Below are 20,724 nucleotides of genomic sequence, written 5' to 3'. Positions count from 1 at the left end.
TTCGCACAGTCTCTTCAGTAAATGCACACATGTAAAATAGCACAGTGAATATTCCAAAACCTCAGCACCTTTCACTGGCATAAAATTAAAAATATATAAACAAAAATCTCTTGCAGGAAACAGAATGATCTTAATGTAGATTTTTCCCCCCTTTTTTCTCCTCCCACGCTTGTCTGCATGGATGTCAGTCTGACCCCTAAGTCAAGAGGTCATTTAACAAAGCTGAATGTGAAAGCCCCGGGAAGGAAGGAAGGAAGTCAAACACTCTTGTGAATTTCATAAGATATTCATTCATTCCAATTGCATTTGGAGGTGGGACAGCCAAAGGTAAGAAATATTCCTGTTGGCTCGGAGCCTGGGGTTTGCTGGTAATTCTTTTAAGTAAATGCCTTTGCAATATGTTGCATCAGTTGTGCTTGAAATGATTCCCAAAGGTAACAAAAACAACAGTGGGGGAATTGTAAATGGCTCTGGCTGATTAGAGCAGGCTTCCTTAAGCCTTCCTCCTCTAACTGTGGAGAGTGCATTTTGTCAGTGTTCCCATTAAGAAAGCACAGGCTATAGCTCTTCCTCTTTACCCCCCCCTCCCAGAGCCTTGGGACCTCCCAGTTTTACTCTACGGGGAAAAACTTAGCCCAGGAGCAGATGGGGAGTAGGAAAGAATCCTCCCCTTCAAACCGCAGAGTTGCACCTAGGGTTACCAGACTGCAGATGTGAAAAATTGGGAGGGGGGGGGGGGTTAATAGGAGCCTATATAAGAAAAAGACCAAAAAATAGGTATTGTCCCTATAAAATTGGGACATCTGGTCCAGGGGCGGCTCTAGGGATTTTGCCGCCCCAAGCACAGCAGGCAGGCTGGGTCCGCTGCGGGAGGTCCACCAAAGCCGCGGGACCAGCGGACTCTCCGCAGGCAAGCCACCGAAGGCAACCTGCCTGCCATGCTTGGGGCGACTGGGAGAGGGCCCCATGCGGCTTGCTGTCCCAAGCACGCGCTTGGCGTGCTGGGGCCTGGAGCAGCCCCTGTCTGGTCACCCTAACTGAGTGGCTAAACCCTCTCCCACCCCAGTACACACACACTGTACTCACTGTTGATTATTAACCCCAGCAGAGCCTCACCTGCTGCCAGTCGTGGGCAGGGATGGCTGTTTCCAGAGTTTGACTCCTCAGAGAATCATACTAGCAGAGACAACGAGGAGTCCTTGTGGCTCCTTAGAGACTAACACATTTATTTGGGCATAACCTTTTGTGGGTTAAAACCCACTTCATCAGATGCATGGAGTGGAAAATACAGCAAGCAGTATATGTATTACAGCACATGAAAAGATGGGAGTTGCCTTACCAAGTCGGAGGTCAGTGCTAACGAGACCAATTCAATTAAGGTGGAAATGGCCTTTTCTCAACAACTGACAAGAAGGGGTGAATATCAGGGAGAATATTACTTTTGTAGTGCTAACGAGGCCAATGCAATTAAGGTGGATGTTGCCCATTCCCAACAGTTGACAAGAAGGTGTGAGTATCATCAGAGGGAAAATTACTTTTTGTAGTGACCCATCCACTCCCAGTCTTTATTCAGGCCAAATTTGATGGTGTCCAGTTTGCAAATTAATTCCAGTTCTGCAGTTTTTCATTGGAGTCTCTTTTTGAAGTTTTTCTGTTGAAGAATTGCCACTTTTAAGTCTGTCATTGAGTGTCCAGGGAGACTGAAATTTTCTCCTGGTTTTTGAATGTTACAATTCTTGATGTCTGATTTGTGTCCATTTATTTTTTTGTGTAGAGACACAGTAGCTGCAGCAGGTGCCCTGGGCCCTTTAAATCGTCCCTGGAGGCCTGGGGTAGCAGCGGTGGGGCTCCGGCAGCTATTTGAAGGATCTGGGGCTGCAGCAGCTGTTACCGCCCTGGCCCTTAAAATAGCCCCCAGAGACCTGACACTGCCTCCCCATGGCTCCAGCAGCAAGACTCCAGGGATGATTTAAAGGGTCTGGGGTGGTAGCGGCAGCTGGAGCCCCAGGCCCTTTAAATCACTGCCTGAGCCCCGGGCTGCCGCTGCTACCCCTGGGCTCTGACAGCGCAGCTCAGGTGGTAATTTAAAGGGCTCAGGGCTCCCATTGCGACTACTCTCCAGGGCCCTTTAAATCACTACCCGAGCCCTGCTGCTGGGGCCCTGGGGTAGTGGCGGCGGGGCTCTGGCAGTGATTTAAAGGGCCAAGGGTTCCCGGCTGCCACTACTGCAGTGGAGCCCTGGGCCCTTTAAAGCTCCGCTCGAGGCCAACGCCCCCTCTGATGGTGATTTAAAGTGCCTGGGGCTCCCCTGTGGTAGCAGCAGTTGGAGCCCCAGGTCCTTTAAATCATTCCCGGGGCTCCTAGCCTCCTTCGCAGCTGGTAGCCCCGGGGGTGATTTAAACGGCCTGGGGCTGATTTAAATGGCCCGGGGCTCCCAGCTGCTGCTACCACAGCCCCAGCCCTGGGCCCTTTAATCCTGATTTAAAGGGCCTGGGGATTTAAAGGCCCTGCCTCTTCTGGTATAGGCCCTGCCTCTTCCGATTGAGGCCCCGCCCCCTCCTAAAGAATACCAGTAGGTCCTTTAAGTTACTTTCAACCCTGCCTGTAATAGAAAGCAAATCTGCATTGTCCGTCCCACAGTTTTGAGGTGCCACCATATTCTGTTCTCTCCTGCACTCTGCAGTCTCTGGTGGCAATGCACAGCGCAAGACCAGTTGGGTAATTGCATTGGAAGACATGTCGGTTACTGCAGGCATCTGGGGTAGTGGATGTTGAGTTTTCAAAGGGTCCTATTATTGTAACCCATTGGCATCTCTAGGAAATAGAGATGGCAGCTCCTATTTGGATTAAATAGTGTCAGGCATGCAGCCAAGCACAAGAGCATAATGACGAGCTTCATTTGCAGCACAACTAATGGCAACTTATTTTTCATTATGCTAATCCTCATCCATCTTAAATCTCTGCTTGAGCTCTGCTTGCAGTGTATTACTGACAAATCCTCCACTAGGAAAGGGCTGATCAGAGATTTCTCTGGTATGCCAAAGACATGAGTGCCTGGAATGCACCAAGCCTACAGAAGGAAAACATTTGGGGCCAGAACAGCTGAGGAGTCTGCAGAGATTCTAGTTCTAACTTTTTCAGTTATTAGAATGCTCACTGGGTTGTAAATTAACATCCTTGACTCATTGTTCCACTTGTCTTGGAAAGCAGATGCCAGGGGCTCTCGTAAATGTATTGAAAGGTCATTTGATTTCATGTTGCTCTTGTAAGTATTTCTGTGTCCTCCACTGAAGAGTAACTGTGCAACTTCTTCAGTTACAATTGTTTCTGTGACGCCATAGGTGTGTATAGAACTTCAGAGAAAAGAGGCCAATACCTGCTCTCAGTTACATGGGGTAAGTGGAAAGTAATTTCATTGATGTCAGTGGAGGTACTTTGGAATTACAGTGATATAAGTGAAAACAGAATTAGGCCATAACAGTCTACGGCCTCACCTACACTACAACGATAGGTCGTTGTAAATGGCCTTGTAGTCTACACTTAAATTTGTCTCCCATCGATGTGAGTAGCCCATTATACTGACATAGTAGCACCAGCTCCCGGAGCGGCATTGAGTCAAGGTTGATGTATGGAAGTCAAAACAGCGTGAGTGGAGACACTGCATTACCTATATTGACCCTAACAGTCCTCCAACAGCTATCCCACAATGCCTGACCCTGACCGGGCTGGTCAGTTGTTAACTCCACTGCCCAGGAGTCACATGTACTGGAAGCTCCCCCCATTTAAAGCTCCTGTGATTTTTTTAAATGCCTTTTCCAGGTTGTCCAACTTGGTGAGCACAGGTCTGTCTGCTTTCCTTTGTTTTGCCCAGCTGACCATGTTAGCTACACACTCGTACCGGGAGTAGATAGATGATATTGGATCTCCTGGACCTCTGGGAAGAAGAGGCTGTGAAGGCACAGCTCCAAACCAGCTGTAGAAATGTTGACATCTACAAACAGTTTGACAGGGACCAGCAGCAGTACCACATGAAAGCCAAGGAGCTGCAGCAGGCATCCCAGAAGGCTAGGGAGGTCAACAATTGATCTGTTCCTAAGCCACGTATCTGCCACTTTTACAAAGAGCTGCATTCCTTACTGGGCATTGTTAGAGGGCTTATCCGTTCACCCTCTCATTCCCTGGTCCTTCTTCCATGAACAGAGAGCAGCAATACCTGAAGTCCGAAGGTGCAAACAATTTGGTGTTTATTGGGGTGAACTTCCAGCAAGCAATGATTCCAATTTCCTTCCTCAGTGTCCCCCTTCCCAGCTCGGATACCACAAAGCCTTGCCTGTGTTCCTGTTCCCTTCCCCCACCTCCCTTAGCAAAACATGATTCCAGTTTCACTCCCCCTTATTTCCTGATTGACTGCAGACTATATAGTAAAACTTGAGTTCTGCTTAGCTATACCTTAACCAATCATTTTACTGAAATTTAACCAACCAATCCTAACATATTGTAACATGATTATTTAACCAATTATATCCCACCACCTTAATTGGTTTACACTCAACAAAATTAATTATACAGCAGACAGAAACAATCACAGAACCAAACAGAGATTATACAGACAAACAACAGGGAAGTGGGGACTACAGTGACAGAACAAAGAAATGAGGATTTCACACCCCAGCTGTTGGTAAGTGAGTTGTTGCCAGACAGGATGCTATCAAAGTAACTTTTCTTTAAATCTTCTAGTTCTTCCTTTTCTCTGGAGGTGATAGATTGGGTCACCTTTTTAACAGCCCAAACTGCCTTATTTCAGTGTGATTGGTGAGGATGTGACCGTTCTCTTCCCAGTTTATGGCTGCCTCTGCTGCATAGCCAAAGGCCTTAGCCTAAGAACAAGGCCTTAGGCTATCATAGTGAGAGAAGGCCTATCAACAGGCAGACTGATTTTGATTCTTGTTTTGTACCTCTATACCTAGCTAAGTGATAAGAATACATCTAAATTCTTAAAGTATAGGCCTTTGTAGACAGGCCTGACTATCCATATCCTAAGAAGCATAGCCACCACTCACCGTCCCGCACACCAGTCTGGATATCATCAAAGAGCCAGAGTCACAGGCCTCTGCCATGAACAGTGAGGAGGAAGAGGAGGAGGTGGATGAGGAAGAGGAGGAGCTGAATGGCGGACAGATGAGTGTGAGGCGGGTCCAACTGTGCGATGAACTAGGTCCACCACAGTCCAGCGAATCCCTGGAGTTGAGCACGGGCGAGCCCAATGCAGGAGAAGCAACCTCGGTTAAGTGTATAAATAAATTTCCCATTAGAGTTATGGTGCCCCCAACTTATCTGGACACAACTATTGCCTTTTTCATTAATTTACTTGTACTAGAAGAAATAATGACACAACTAAGAAAAGCAAAGTTGCGATCTGCTTTTCATTCCCCTCTAGAGTTAGGCGGGGGGGGGGGTGGATCATGCAGAGCAGTTTGTTTAATGTACACAGGCAGGGCTGGCTTTAGGCTGATTCAGCTGATTCCCCTGAATCGGGCCCCATGCCCAAGCCTCAGTACGGCATACCAGGAAGAGCTGGTGCGCCGCACCGGGATGGTCCAGCTTCCCCAGGGGGCAATTTAAAGGGGCTGGGGCTCCCAGGCCCTTTAAATTGCCACCAGAGTCCCACTGCTGGAGCCCTGGGGTAGGGCTGCGGGGCTCTGGGGGCTATTTAAAAAGTCCAGGACTCCCATTGCTTCTACCGCCCCAGACCTTTAAATAGCTGCAGGAGCCCCGTCACTTCCCCAGGGCTCCTGTAGCTATTTAAAGGGCTGGGGCGGTAGAAGCAAGGGAGGCCCAGGCCCTTTAAATAGCCCCCAGAGCCCTGGGGTAGCAGGGAGCTCCGGGGGCTATTTAAAGGGCTGGGGCTCCAGCTGCCTCTGCCACCCCGGTCCTTTAAATAGCTGTGGGAGCCAAGCAGCTTCCCCAGGGCTCCCGTGGCTATTTAAAAGGCCAAGGTGGTAGAAGCAGGGGAGGCCCGGGCCCTTTAAATAGCCCCCGAGCCCCAGGCTGCTGCTGCTGCTACCCCGGTGGGGGAAGGGAGAGGAGGAGGGGGCACTTACCATACAGGGTGGGCTGTACTCCCTGTACCCGCACCCCCTGCCCATAGCCAGCCCCTGCTGCATCCCCTTTCCTGCCTGCACCAGCCCCTGCCTACAGCCAGCCCTGCACTCCCTACCCTGCCTGCAGCCAGCCCCTGTCTGCAGCCAGGCCTGCACCCCTGCCCGCAGCCAGCCCATCTCCAGCCAGCCCCACACCCCCTGCCCGCAGCCAGCCCCTGCCTTATCCCCTGCCCACACCAGCCCTGCCCCCCCTGCTCTGAATGCAGCCAGCCCTGCACCCCTGCCCACAGCCAGCCCCTGCCGCACCCCCTGCTCTGTCTCCAGCCAACCCCTGCTGCACCCCCCTGTGGCCCTGCCTGATGCCAGCCAGACCCCGCCGCCCATACCAGTCCTGCACCTCCTGCCCTGCCTGCAGCCAGCCCCTGCCGCACCCCCCTGCCTGAACCCAGCCAGTCCCACACTCCTCTGTCTCCAGCCCTGCCAACCCCTATGCTTGCGCCTCCCTGTGGCCTTGCCTGAAGACAGCCAGCACCCACCTACATCCCCGTGTCTCAGCCAGCACCCACCCTTGCCCTGCCTGTAGCAAGTTACCTCCATCGCCTGCCCGCTCCGCGCCATGTCACTGTTTGCCCTGGAGTTCCAGGGCGTAACCCTGCAGCACCTGCTTCAATGAGGGGGCAGGGATCAGCTGGGACCCACACATGTGCACACCCTAGGGTGACCAGACAGCAAGTGTGAAAATCAGGACAGGGGGTAGGGGGTAATAGGATCCTATATAAGAAAAAGACCCCCAAATCAGGACTTTCCCTATAAAATTGGGACTCTGGATCCACTAGCACACCACCAGGGAGTGGCGGGGACCCAACACATGTGAAACAGAGTTCATTTCTAGTTCAGGCCACATCTTTTTAAAAAAAGAACTTTAGTAGGCGTTCAACATACATCTGTATTTTCCCAGACATGTCAGGCTTTTTGGGTCTTAAATCACCGTCTGGGAAAATATGGATGTATGATAACCCTATTGGTACAAAAAATACATACTGTGGCACAGCCCTTAAATAGGAACTTTTTATAGGGAACTGGTTGCTAAGTTTTAGCAGCTCATCACTGCCCTCAGCCCCAGCCCTTCAGCCCTAGGCCCCGCCCCTTCCGGGGGCCAGAGCTGGCCACAGCGTACAGTCCATGTTTGGGTCACACCCTGACGTCATGGCTGCATGGAGTGCATTCACAATGAGGCAACCCAGAGCTGCTGGGCAACCCGTCACATAGTTCCTCTTGCTGTATTGCAAGGATTATTTGTATTTTTACTGGTCCATGGTTATAAATTGTCTCTATAATAATAATTATGTACTACACGTTAGCTAGCCCTAGCTGATTTTGTGATGCGAAAACACATAACGACACGTTGTTTTGGTATTCCATATACTTAAAATATCATAAATGAACTATGCTATTCACTTGCTGCTTTAAGACTTAAGTTCATTACTGTTCATTACTGTTGCAAATATATATTTTAAAACTGATTAGGCCTATTGTCTTAATTTCATCTAATATAAAAATAAGGAAATATTTTATAAATTTTAATAAAATAAACATTATTGAAGAAAATCAGTTGTACAACTATCAAAACATAAATTATTTTCTTAATATGAAAGTGAAAATCTATAATTAATATTCTTTTAGAATGTGGTGACATCTATCAATATGGGTAAGAGATCAAAAGACATTGGTAGAATGTACCCAAGTGGGAGTAAGAGCCATATACAAGGCAAAGGCAGTTGAAAGGCAGAAGCAAAAGGGTGCTTTAAGCAAATGTTTTAGCAGACCTGATTCTAGTTTGAGCCAGAAGAGCTCAGTGAAGATGCAGATATGGTTGAAAATTCTCCGGTAGAACATACGACACAGACAGAGAACAATAGCAATGACGAAGAATTTAAAGAGCCAAATCAGTCTGAAGAAGACACTGAAGACAGTCAAGGTGAAGAGAAGACTACAAAAAGGGCTGTAACTGATGCTGAAGGTACTGAGGGCCAAGAATTCTTTTCCGATAATAAAGATGTGCGTGGTTTAGATCCAGAGCAGAAAGGCAACTTCAACTCTGCTGACCAAGTAGAAATATCTGATGATTCTGCAACTTGGCCAGAATACATTAGCCAGTGTATCAGGGAGTATTTAGTAAAACAAGGTCTGCCTAAAATTATTGTAGAAGATTTCCCTAAAAATAAGATTGGGAAACACTTTTCAAAGTTTCACTGCAAAAGGAAACTTGCAAATGGTGAAATTATACCTCGTATATGGGTGATATACTCAGTGTCAGCTGACAAGATCTTTTGTTACTACTGTAAGGTTTTTTGCAATAATGTGACAAGTTCATTAGCATCTAACGGTTTTAATGACTGGTCTAATATTCATACAAGATTGGCCAAGCACGAAAACTCAAAAGGACATTTACAAGCTGTGCTTAGCTGCTGCGACCTACAGCAAAGGTTATCTGCTGAAAAAACCATTGACGCAATACAACCAAAACTTAATGACCAAGAAGCAAAATGATGGCATCAAGTTTTTGAGAGACTACTCACTGTTGTTCAGTTGCTAGCAGAACAAAACTTATTTTGTGGATCTGATGAACGGCTGGGAACATCATACAATGGAAATTTTCTTGGAGTTATTGAATTACTGGGAAAGTTTGACTCAGCGATGCAGGAACATTTACGAAGAATCAAGAACAAAGAAATACATGACCATTATTTAGGAAAAAACATTCAAAACAAACTTATTAGTATTGTAGGGAATGCTGTAAAACATGAAATAATAGCTCGAATTAAGGCTGCTAAGTATTTTGCTATTATACTCGACTGCACTTCTGACATTAGTCATCAGGAACAAATGTCATTGACAATTAGGTATGTGGCTGATGGTATGTCACCAAATATTCCAGCTGGAGTATATGAACATTTCATTAAGTTCATAGTAGTAGAAAATAGCACAGGTGAATATTTGTACAATATCCTTTTAAGTGAACTCGAAGACCTGGGATTGGATGTTGCAAATATCTGTGGGCAGGGCTATGACAATGGCGCAAATATGAAGGGAAACATATCAGGTGTACAAGCACAACCTTTGAAAACAAACCCAAGAGTTTTTTTTTACACCATGTGCATGTCACAACTATAATCTCATTTTGGGAGAAATGGCCAAAACATGTCCAGATGCGATGAGTTTCTTTGGAGCCTTGCAGCGTATTTACATCCTTTTTTCTGCATCTACTAAAAGATGGACTGTTTTTAGAAAACATGTTACTGGCCTTCCTGTAAAGCCTCTTTGTGAAACATGATGGGAATGTAGAATGCAAAGCATCAAAGCTCTGCGGTACCAAGCAGGGGAGTTTTATGATGCACTCGTAGAGGTAGCAGAAAAAATTGATGATGCTCAAGCAAAAAATGAAGCCGAATCGCTGGTTATTCAAATGAAAAATTATAAGTTTTTGGTTTCGCTAGTCTTCTGGCATGATTTACTTTTTTAGGTGAATTTTGTGAGCAAAGAGCTACAGAGTGATACAATGGATATTTCTGCAGGAATTTCTTCATTCGAAAAACTTTGTAACTGGTTAAAAACATACAGAGAAGGGTTTTCAAGAAGAGTTAATTGGTGAAAATGAACTTGCCAAAGTTCCAGATGTGACTCCAGTATTTTAGACTAAAAGCTTGCGCAAATGAAAAAAAAAACAGTTTGAGTACGAGTCTGCAGACGAGTCTTTTTCTGATCCAAAAGAAGCTTACGGAGTGCAATGCTTCAATCAAGTCTTAGACAAAGCTTTACAGTCACTTGAACCACAGTTTGAATAGTTACAAAAGCATGTGAGTTTATTTGGATTTTTATGCGAGTTCAAAAATCTTCCCAAGGACATTATACGAAAATCTGCTGCAGATCTGGAACTCGCATTGACAGATGTGAAATTCGTGCAGGAAACTGAACAAGTTTCAACTGTAAAATCAGTTGACATAAATGGCTACATGTTTTGTGAAGAAGTGGAAGCATTAAAGCCAATTCTTCTGTCTGACTGTAGAAACCCCCTAAAAATGCTTCAATTTCTTGCATATAACTATCAACAGCATTCCCAAATTTATTTGTAGCAATTTGAATCTTCCTGACTATTCCAGTAATTGTAGCCTCAGGAGAGAGGAGCTTCGCGAAGTTAAATCTAACTAAAACATATCTGCGATCAATAATGCAGGAAGACCGATTAAACAGTTTGGCAATCATATAAATTGAATGTGAAGTAATGAAGAGCTTACAGTTAGGCACCATACTGAAAGATTTTGCTGAACAAAAAGCAAGGAAGGTAAAGTTTTAAAAACATATAGGTGAGGTGTACAATAAAGTTCCTCAACCAACTTGATATTTATAATATATGACACAATGTACATAATATATAATTTTGTTATTATTTATATAGTTATGGAAAGTAAATAATACGTGGAAGAAATGAAAAGCTTTTTTATAAACTTTTTTTTTTTTTGTAGTCATCCCTGCTGGGGCCCCGGTGAAAATGTTCGAACTGGGCCCCACACTTCCTAAAGCCGGCCCTGTATACAGGCATGTCCCAAGAATCATCCCGGGAGATCCCAATGAAACTTCCATGCAGGTACACTGCAGTCCTCTCCCAAAGGTTTCTAGGGATGGCAGCCTTATTCCCCTGCAGTAGGACACTCTCCCACACTATCAGTGATAACTTCAGCAGGAACCACTGCAGAAAAAGAGGCTAGTTGCATATGACCTGGGCAGAGGGTGTGTTCCAACTACAAGGGAATCATATACCTCAGTCTCCCCGCCAAAGCCTATGCCAGGGTGCTGGAGAGAAGTTGAATCTCAGATTCAGGAGGAACAATGCAGATTGTGTCCTGGTCTTGGAACAATGGACTAGCTCTTCGCTCCCTCACAGATATTCGAGGGGTTGTGGCATTTTGCGAATCCTGTTTACCTTTGTTTTGTAGACCTGGAGAAGGCATATGACCGCATTCCTTGTGATGTCTTGTGGGAAATGCTGTGGGAGTATGAGGTGCCGGTGCCGCTTTTGCATGCTATCTAGTCCCTCTCGTCTCAGAATGAGAGTTGTGTTCGTATTCTTGGCATTAAGTTGAGTTCATTCAAGATGGGTATTGGACTTCACCAAGGGTGTGTTTTCTCTCCACTCCTGTTCATGATTTTCAAGGAAAGATATAAAGGTGAAGCTGAGCTGTGGAGTGCATCTGGTATGGGGACTCGGAGGTGGCATTTCTGCAGTTTGCAGATAGTGGTGTCCTTCTTGCTGCTTTGGACTGCGATCTCTGATGCACGCTCGAACGTTTTGCTGCTGAGTGTGAAGCGGCTGGGATGAGAATCAGCACCTCCAAATCAGAGGTCATGGTCCTCTCCCGGAAGAAAGTGAACTGCTTTCTCCAAGTCAGAGGGGAGCAACTCCCCTCAGTGGACAAGTTCAAGTATCTAGGGATCTTGTTCACAAGTGATGGCAAGTGGGATTGGTGCTGCGGCAGCAGTGGTGCGGGCGCTGTACCGATCCATGGTAGTGAAGCGAGAGCTTAGTTCTTGGACAAAGCTCTCAGTTTACAGGTGGCTGTACGTCCCCATCCTCACCTATAATCATGAACTTTCGGTATTGACAGAAAGGACGAGATTCCAGGTAAAAGTGGAGGAAATGAGGTTTCTCCGCAGGATGGGTGGGCTTACTGTCCGAGAGGGGTGAGGGGCTCGGGTATTTGGGATTGCCTCGAAGTAGAGCCGCTACTCTTCTGATCAAGAGGAGCCAGCTGTGGTGGTTCGAGCACATGATAAGGATGCCTCATGGGAGGTTTCTGTTGGAATTCTACAGGACACGTCCCACTGAGCAGAGGCCCAAGGCCAACCCAGGACATGCTGGATGGATTATATGTCCCGGATGGCCTGGGAATGCTGGGGAATCCCCCAGGAGGAGCTGGCACATGTTATGGAGAAAAAGGAGGCAGGGCCAACCAGAGGATTCAGGGGCCCTGGGGTCTTCGGCGGCAGGGGGCCCCCTGCTTTGGCAGTAATTCGGCAGCAGGGGGTCCTTCTGCTCCGGGACCTACCACCGAAGTGCCTCGAAGACCCACGGCAGGGGCTCCCCGCCGCCAAATTACTGCTGAAGACCCGATACTTCAGCCGTGCGTCCCGGGCGAAAGGACCCCCTGCTGCCGAAGACCCGGAGTGGAAGAAGGTTTGGGGGCCCAGGCCCTGCGAGAGTTTTCTGGGGCCCCTGGAGTGAGTGAAGGACCCCGCTCCGGGGCCCCTGTGGGGCCCGGGGCAAATTGCCCCACCCTCTGGCTGGCCCTGAAAGGAGGTCTGGTTCTCTCTATTCTCCATGCTGCCACCGCAACCCTCACCAGGAAAAGCAGCATAAAGAAAAAAGGAGAGAGAGGTTTCCAGGGATGCCAGTGGGTTACAACAGGGATAAGCAACCTATGGCATGCATGCCAAAGGCGAACTGATTTTCAGTGGCACTCACACTGCCCGGGTCGTGGCCACTCGTTTGGGTGGCTCTGCATTTTAATTTAATTTTAAATGAAGCTTCTTAAACATTTTAAAAACCGTATTTACTTTACATACAACAATAGTTTAGTTATATATTATAGACTTATAGAACGAGACCTTCTAAAAACGTTAAACTGTATTACTGGCATGTGAAACTTTAAATTAGAGTGAATAAATGAAGACTCGCCACACCACTTCTGAAAGGTTGCTGACCCCTGGGTTACAATAATAACAGCTTTTGAAAACGCAGCATCCACTGCCCTAGCTGTGTGCATGCAGTAACCAGCATGTCTTCTAATATAATTTTTAAATGGCACCCACTGAAGAGTGACACCTGTTGGTTATAGTTTCTGCATCAAAATTTCGATTCTATAGTGTCAAGTTCAATAGCAAAGAATTGCAGGTTTCCTATCTATCTGTTCTCCCTAGCTTTAGGGGTGAGAGAGAGAGAAGGACTGAAGGCCTGATTCACCTGTACTCTCAGCTGCAATGCTGGGTTACCTGAGTTTTTGGCTGCTTTGAGTTACCAGAGTGGTTTAAAACAGCCAGAGTGTTGTGGAGAATCTGGTCCCGAGACATTTCTGCTTTATTGGTATTAAAGTTATAAAGAGGAGAGATTAACTTCCTTTAACCCTTGCACACTGGAAACGCTCACCTCTCCATGAATTCATGTCATTTTACATAAATGAAGGTGGGACTGGTTGTGAAAGAACTGGGTGAACAGGGCTGGAGAATGAAGTTCCCTATCCAGAAAGGGCGGTCAGTGATACTGAAGACGTCCTCAACACTGCCCTGCCAATGTACCTCAGGCATGATCTGAAGGGGACTACCTCTGGGGTGCATGGGACACTTTTTGTTTAAGTCCGCTCACTCTAAAAGGCATTTCTAAGCTGAAGCTATCTGTCAACGATGGTACTGAATGTGAACGTGGCTTAGACGTGGACATATGTTCATCAGGAAATGGGCCAAGACCATCAACTCCCTTCATAGAATAGCCATCAAATCTTCTTGGGCCAGATCCTCAGCTGGCATAAACTGATGTATTGAAGCCAGTGGAGCTATGTTAATTTATATCAGCAGATGATTTGGCCCCTTTAGTCTTCACCAACCTGGTCTCAACTCAGATCAGTGACCTAGAGATTGAAGGTCCCTGTTATTTGGCCCCTAGAGCCATCCAATCTTCTGCTCTGGATTTTAACGATTCCACTGAGGTTGGAATTCAGCCCTGTGCAGACAGCTCACACCAGGCATGTGCAACACTAAAGTCCTACTTAAACTGATAGGAATCTCTCTGCAAAGGGGTAAATCTCACACTGAAAGAACACAATTCGGGTTTCAATAGCAAAGAAATTAGAAATAGAGAAGAAAAGAAACCTCCTCTTAGGATATTTAGTCCATTCCTCTCTGCAAATGAGGATTGCTCCCTATTGTCCGGTGCTTTGTTCAGTCCTGTTTTAGATGGTTCAAGTAATGAAGCTTCCCCCCGTTCCTTTGCTTCCTTGAGAAATAGCTCACTGCTAGGAAATTTGTCCTGACATTCAGTCTATATTTTTTGTGCTCAGATCCACTAACCTACGTGATTGGGACTATCAGCAGATACAGAGAGTGTGATTCCACTCCATAAATAGCCCAGTGCCTACTCTGCATAAAAGACAGTTAAAAAGAATGATTTCTGAACAGAAAAAAATGTTCCATTTAGTAACTGTTTTTTTTTAATATACTTCATAAATACTAGCTAAGACGATGAGTCACCAGCAACAGCTTCAGCAACTCAGGTTTCAGAGAGTTTCAGTAGCAAACCCGGAAGAGTTACTGGAAAGTTAGCTTAGGAATTAAAGTTTCACAGTCTATTCCATCTAAATTATTCACGGGGACACACAACTATAAATGTGAATGATAACACTGTGAATGATTGAGGGTTTCTAATGGGAACGGCTTCGAAGAAAATATTTAATGAAGCTGAACCACCGTAAGACTAATTCAATGTTTTTGTAAAGGTTCTAATATTTGACCCCTAACCCTCTTGTCACTTTGTAAGTTAACACCTGCTGCCAAAACTGGTGAGAGCTTGAGAGGGCACTCATGCCTCTTGCTGGTTACTAAAAGACACCACATTAAACCCTTCCATGGAAGAAGCCATCTTCCTCCCAGTCCAGGCTGAGTGTCAGCAGTTGTGTTAAGTAGACTGACTCAAAGCTTCCTGAAACACATCTTTAACTGAATCACCCAGAGCAATGTCTCAGTCAGAGATGAGCCTTTATTAAGGACTGCTTTCTGCTCCCACTGACTAAAATGGGGAAAAGACTGGGCTCTGAAGTGGTACAAACTTACCCTTTAAGGCTGTTTTAAGGAAACTTGCAGGTCCATCACCTTGCCATTCTACTGTTTTACTCTTGGCATAGGGTTGTGGGTCAGGGAATGCATGTATTCAGAGAAAGGAAAGAGTTGTGTTGAGTCTGCTAAGCAGGAGACTACAACTCCCATCAACCCCCTTCCACTGCATGGCCCCTTCCCCCTGGCCAGAGAAGGGAGAGGGAGACATGAACCAGTAAGTGGCTAGCCTCTATTAGGAAGCAGCAGGCTTATTGCAAGCCAGGAGCTGAAGAGAAACTGGATGCAGAGAGGAAACCCTAGAAACCGCATGTGGGACGGGTTGTGAGTGCCAGATGTTATAGCTGGGTGCAGGTCTGTGTAGGACTTACGGGGGAGCAGCAGCAGCTGGGCAGGGAGCCAGTGCAGAGGAGTCTCAATGAGAGGCAGTAACTGAGCCTGGCCTGGAAACCTGCAAGCTCTTATTTGCTTGAAAAGAGACTGGAGAGGGCACCCCAGGTATTAGGTCTGAAGAGCCCTGACTCTCAACTGGGCTGTCCCAAACAGGAACTGCTATTGTTCACTTTGAACTGTACCTGTTAAGCCCCTGTACCTAGGGTATCTGCAACCGTTCCCTTTCCTGCCAGCTCTAGTAAAATCTCTTTTCCCCTAGCCTTGTGTCTGGATTCTTATTGAGAGCAACCAGGACTAGCCCCTTCAACACCTAGCTACTGAAGTGCCTATAGTGCTTTTTTCTGAGTGATGGTACACCTGGCATGCCACCATGCTTGAGGTTTGGTGTCCTCCAGCACTGAATAGCCCTATGAATTACATGGGTTTGGGAAGTTAATGGGTAGTTTGAGAAGAAACCCCAAGTTCCTGCCTTTGTTCAAGACCTGAGACTGGAATTCCCAGTTGAAAGATGGGCAAGAACATTCTTCTGCCTCTGTATGCAGGAGCTGCTGGGAAATGTAGTTCCAGTGTAGCCACAGTTGTAGTTTAGAACCTAAAAAAAGCATGCTGGGAAGGGGGTGGGATAGTTTAAGCAGCTTTCTTAGTTTATAAACCAGAAAGGTTGAGATTATTCCAGAAAAAGAGAAGCCAACTCTGCCTGTTTAAGGGTCTTTCTCAGCCCCCAAATTCTTCAAAAATAAATCCATGGGAGGGGAAGCTTGTTTTAGACCATGACAGTTTGTGGGGAATCATATTTACAGGAGGGGAAAAATGACTAAGAAAAAAAGAACTAGGAGGGGCAATTGGTTTGTTTAACACTTTGAATCATCAGCGTTGCTTGCTGTCATGATATTTGATGCTTTTATTAAAGGCCCAGCTCGTAGAGTCATATGATTTTGTGAGAATCTCAGCTTTCGTTAAAAAAAATACATTTCTAGCCTTCATGGTTGTGGAGAAAAGCTTGGAATGTGACCCTGACTACACCCTCAAGGCTTAGAAACCAGAAAAAAATACAAGGGACTCAGAATGTATTATTTTTTTGAGGCTTGACTCATTGTTTTTGAATGATAGGGGCTTGTGTTACTGACTCAATTTCCTCTAGGAGAATCTGTGCTACCGGAAGACGGACAGGAAAAACAAACCCAAAAGGAGGAGAAGCTTGCTTTGTTTGACCAGAACCCCTCAAGTGCTTTGGTCCCTTGATTGCTTTGGCCTGCAACAGGCCCCAACATACAAATTATTTACATGGCTCTCATCGTTTACAACTGATGCAGCTCAAGTGAAATATGGCTGCTGTTTTACAGCATCCAGAACACCAGATGGCAATTCAGGAAGTGAAGGAGAATACTATATCCAACTGAAACTGCAGGTTCAGTTTTATGTAAAGAAACCTAGGCTACCTGAGTTAGACTTTGGCCAGGGACTCTGGGACTAATTCCTCCAGTCTTTGGAAAAGTGCCATGGGAACTTTAATACCATACCGGGGGGGAGGAGTCTTTGGTTGTATTTCTCCTCCAGAAGTTTACACCTCCTACCACCCGTCTCTGGTTGGCTAAATTCTACTGCGGGTAACATTCAGAGTCAGAGGGAAGGGTGAAATCTAATGAACCACTAGAACTACTTCCTGCAGCATCTATGCTTCCTAGGAGGTCCTCCCTCCAAATAGTAACCCAACTTGACACTGCTTACATTGTGAGAGTGGGCATAATTACAAGCTGGGATGCTATGTCTTACTACCCCTGTGAATTTTTTTTCCCATAAATTTCCAGTGTGCTCAACTTCCCAAAGCCAATTCATATCCAATATTCAATCTCAGTCTTCGATCGCATCCTGTGGATAATTACATATTCTAAATAGGAAACAGCAGAAGGTTCATTCAAAAGGGAATTTCACACAGGAGCAAACTTAAAAAATAGATAAACATTCATACCAAAAAGCAATTTACCTTTCCAGCTGTTCTTTTTATTTCCCTTCCTCTTACTGCAAGGGATGCTGTGAAGTTCAAAATCAGACATTTGATATATATTCTCTGACCAAAAAAAACAATAAAACCAACAACATAAAGATGAAGTTAAGGTTGAAAGACATGCCAGTAATTTAAAGGTATAAAACTTCACAGGGATGTTGTAGTTATCCCTAAAACAAGCATTTCAATCCCAGGAAATTCAGAGCTAAGGTTAAACTGGAAAGAAACCCAAGTATGGTAAGGTATGGAAATACACATTAAATGCATCCAAATAACCGTAACAACGTCTTGTAGTGACCGTGCAATAAATCTACAGTAATGATAAAACAGATTTTTAAAGACATGCTTACATTTTTTTTTAAAGAAGATTGAAAAATCAGAAATTCCATGATGTGGCATTATATTGACACCCACGTGAGTCATCAGCAGGATTGGGACCTTTAGGTCTAGAGCACAGACCTGTGCTACTTGAGCAAAAGGAAGTAGTAAGCTATTAGCCTCTATGTGGACCAGGCACTAAAGGGAGATGAGACACATGCTAAAAGCTGATCAGGAAATGTGGTTTTCCTGTGAAAAAAATCAGTTTTTTTTCGTTGGATTGACAATTTTATCTGTAATTTTGGGGGAGGGGAGGTGTCCATTGAAAAACTGATTTTTTGTAAAGATTTTGGCAGCCAAAACCTGCAAAATTATCCAAAATGCAGTTTAAAATGGCCATTTCTGAGGAGATTTCCATTTAAGCAAAAAAGCCATTTTTCACTGGGAAAAAGTTTTCAACAGAATATTTTCAGCCAACTCTAATGCACATTTAGACAATGGGCTGCACAACTATTTGCTGTAGAGCAGAGGAACGTTGGGATTCAGGAACAGTGGGTCGATTGCAGGTTCTGGAGGGGATGGCTTAGTGGTTATGAACAGCACTGCACAGCATGTAGATTTGGCATTTTAACATGGGGAAAACAGCAAATTTCCCCCTCACTTCTTTCTGTGAAACAAATGGACTGTTTTGGCTGAAATTTAAAATAGTGAAATAAATAAATTCAGCCAGCCTCAAGCAGACACCCAGCTGGGAAAATTTCAGCCCAAACAGTTTAAGTTTGGCAAAGTTATAACTTAAGCGATTGAAAAAAGGGATTTATAATGGGAAGTGTTGGACAACGTTAATAATAGGTGGTGCTTCCAGTTCTGTCTATCATACTTGACATCAGGTACAGCTACACTGAAGCTGGAGGCGTAGATGTACTTTCAGTGGGGGTGGCAGCATGGGCTAGCTGCCCCCGTACATTCCTGTCCAAGATCCTAGGTACGTACTCAGGCAGCTTGCCCAGACGTGTGCTAGTTTGTTAAAGCTAGTGTGTACATCTATCTGAGTTGGAAAATACAGCTGTAGCTACAGTGTAGACATACTCACAGTGTCCAATTGGCGTCACAGTCTAATCTGCAATGAGTCAGAGGCTACTAGGGGAGATCTCCCCTCCTTCCAATCAATCCCTGCAATCAAACAAGATAAACTGTTGTGTCTTAAACAGAACAATACTGTCAGCAAATTATTAAACAAAACCAGAGACAAGTGTTAAATCTGTCCATGCCGCTTTTCGTATTTGATCACTTTTAGGCAACATTGGGAAAGTTTGTTCTTCAAATATGGCGTCCATTTAAATTTTAGTACCTAATAAATAGCCTGACCTGTACGTCAGCTCTGTAATGAAGCAGATGGAAGTAGAGATCCCATAGCGTGCTTGGGATGATCCTGGCAAAGGGGTGAGGGTGGATATTGGGCTTTCTGGGTGACATTTGTCATTTGGGGCATTTTGCAGGCCAGTGAGAAGTGGTTGTACGACATATCATTTCCATTCATTTTTTCTGTGTGCATTAAAGAGTCTGCCACTTTTGTGCCATAAATCCCGCAACGGTCTCTAACCCTGCAAAGGAAGTTATCTGCTGAATCAAGGCTTCTGCACTGAAACTTCCAGGCAAGTCAGAGAGCAGCATGGCCACTCTCGTTACAATGACTTGCCAACTCTGAGCAGCCAGTTGAAAAAGAAACATCAAGATAGAGTGATACTCAACCCACAGTCAGATAGGAGAGTCTCAGAAAGTCATTTCCCTCAAAGGCCTCTGCTCCTAGGGCTCTGACTTGCTCTGGCTCAGCTCCAGGACCTCTCATTAATGCTATATGCAGTGCAAGCCGGCTATCTAGGAAGACTCCTATCATATCCTATTCAAAGTACCTCAAAGTAATACAAATGGAATTAGTTCAGTTACTTACTATTTTAATATTCTCATCATAGGCACTGAACTCAACAGCCTTCTGTGGTGATTTTTACCTCTTTACATCATGCAAAGTTCAGGTCATGTCTGCTGGACCTGCTGGTTACAGAATAGTGATTAGAGCTGAAAGAAGCAGCTGATCCTGTCTTCTAAAACCCACTGCTCAAAGTGGGATCAAGTAAGCAGGGAAGCTCCTGGGAGGCCGCAGAGCTGGGCTGAGCCAGGAAGGGACTCTTGCAATGCGCAAGGGCAGGTCTGCCCTGAGGGAAAACTGCTCAAGGTGATATAGGGAAGTAGGAGAGCATCTGTGATGGTGCAGGGCAGGTCTCAGCTGGAAAAGTCTGCTCAGAATCACCTATGAAGTGTTCCCTTCCCTTTTATTTCCAACTGGCTTTCATACTGACCCCGTTTCCTTCTTGCAGAAGTTCTGTCATAGCCTCTCGGTTCAGGTGAAGCAACAAGAAACATCTTTCTCTTAAAATTCAATAGAAGTGTCAGGCTCAGCTCCTGGTGGAATAATAAGTGACAGACATGAGCAGGACAAACATCTTAAATAAATTGTATTGTTTCTGGAACTGCACCAATGGCATGAACAACAATAAAGAGAGCTAAAAGTTTGGGCTATACACAGACTATATTAAATTGTAATGAAATGATGAGAATGTATGTGCACCACTTCCCTCTGCTGGATAGTCTCAGAGTTGCTCAACTGTGTGCCCCTGGCTCTATACTGCTCATAGCTCATGGAGATTCTCCTGTAGCTCAAGTGGAAAGAAGCTGGTGCTTTTGCTTTCAGAACATCTTAGTTCTATCCCTACTGCTTTCTTGAGCTTCTAAGTGGCCATTGTATGTATCGTAATGACAAGTACCATGGAGTTCCCAGACAGCCATAGAATTGTTATAACATTGTGCATTAATAATGACCTTTAGAGACTGAATTGAGCTAAATGGTGTATTATTTCAGCCTCACGAAAATTACACAGCAGCATCTCCCATCATCACTGATTGACTCTCATCATTTTATACTTCTTTTGCAGAGCTTGATACCAGGCATTTAATTAGGGATATTTCTAACCC

The 20,724-nt window shown here is 45.3% G+C and overlaps 1 long non-coding RNA gene across 1 annotated transcript; it reads right to left on the bottom strand.

Moving 5' to 3' along the window:
• Positions 1–17,354: 17,354 nt before the first annotated feature.
• Positions 17,355–19,727, bottom strand: LOC142046495 (uncharacterized). Its single transcript, XR_012655440.1, has 3 exons — positions 19,646–19,727; positions 18,784–18,867; positions 17,355–17,402 (listed from the first exon to the last, which is right to left on the bottom strand). It is a non-coding gene; the product is annotated as an uncharacterized LOC142046495 (long non-coding RNA).
• Between the last annotated feature and the right edge of the window lie 997 nt (positions 19,728–20,724).

Source organism: Chelonoidis abingdonii, chromosome 3 (assembly GCF_003597395.2).
Source record: "Chelonoidis abingdonii isolate Lonesome George chromosome 3, CheloAbing_2.0, whole genome shotgun sequence".
Classification (NCBI taxonomy): domain Eukaryota; kingdom Metazoa; phylum Chordata; order Testudines; family Testudinidae; genus Chelonoidis; species Chelonoidis abingdonii.
Note: the sequence above shows the minus strand (reverse complement) of the source record. Positions and strands in the feature narration are given on the sequence as shown.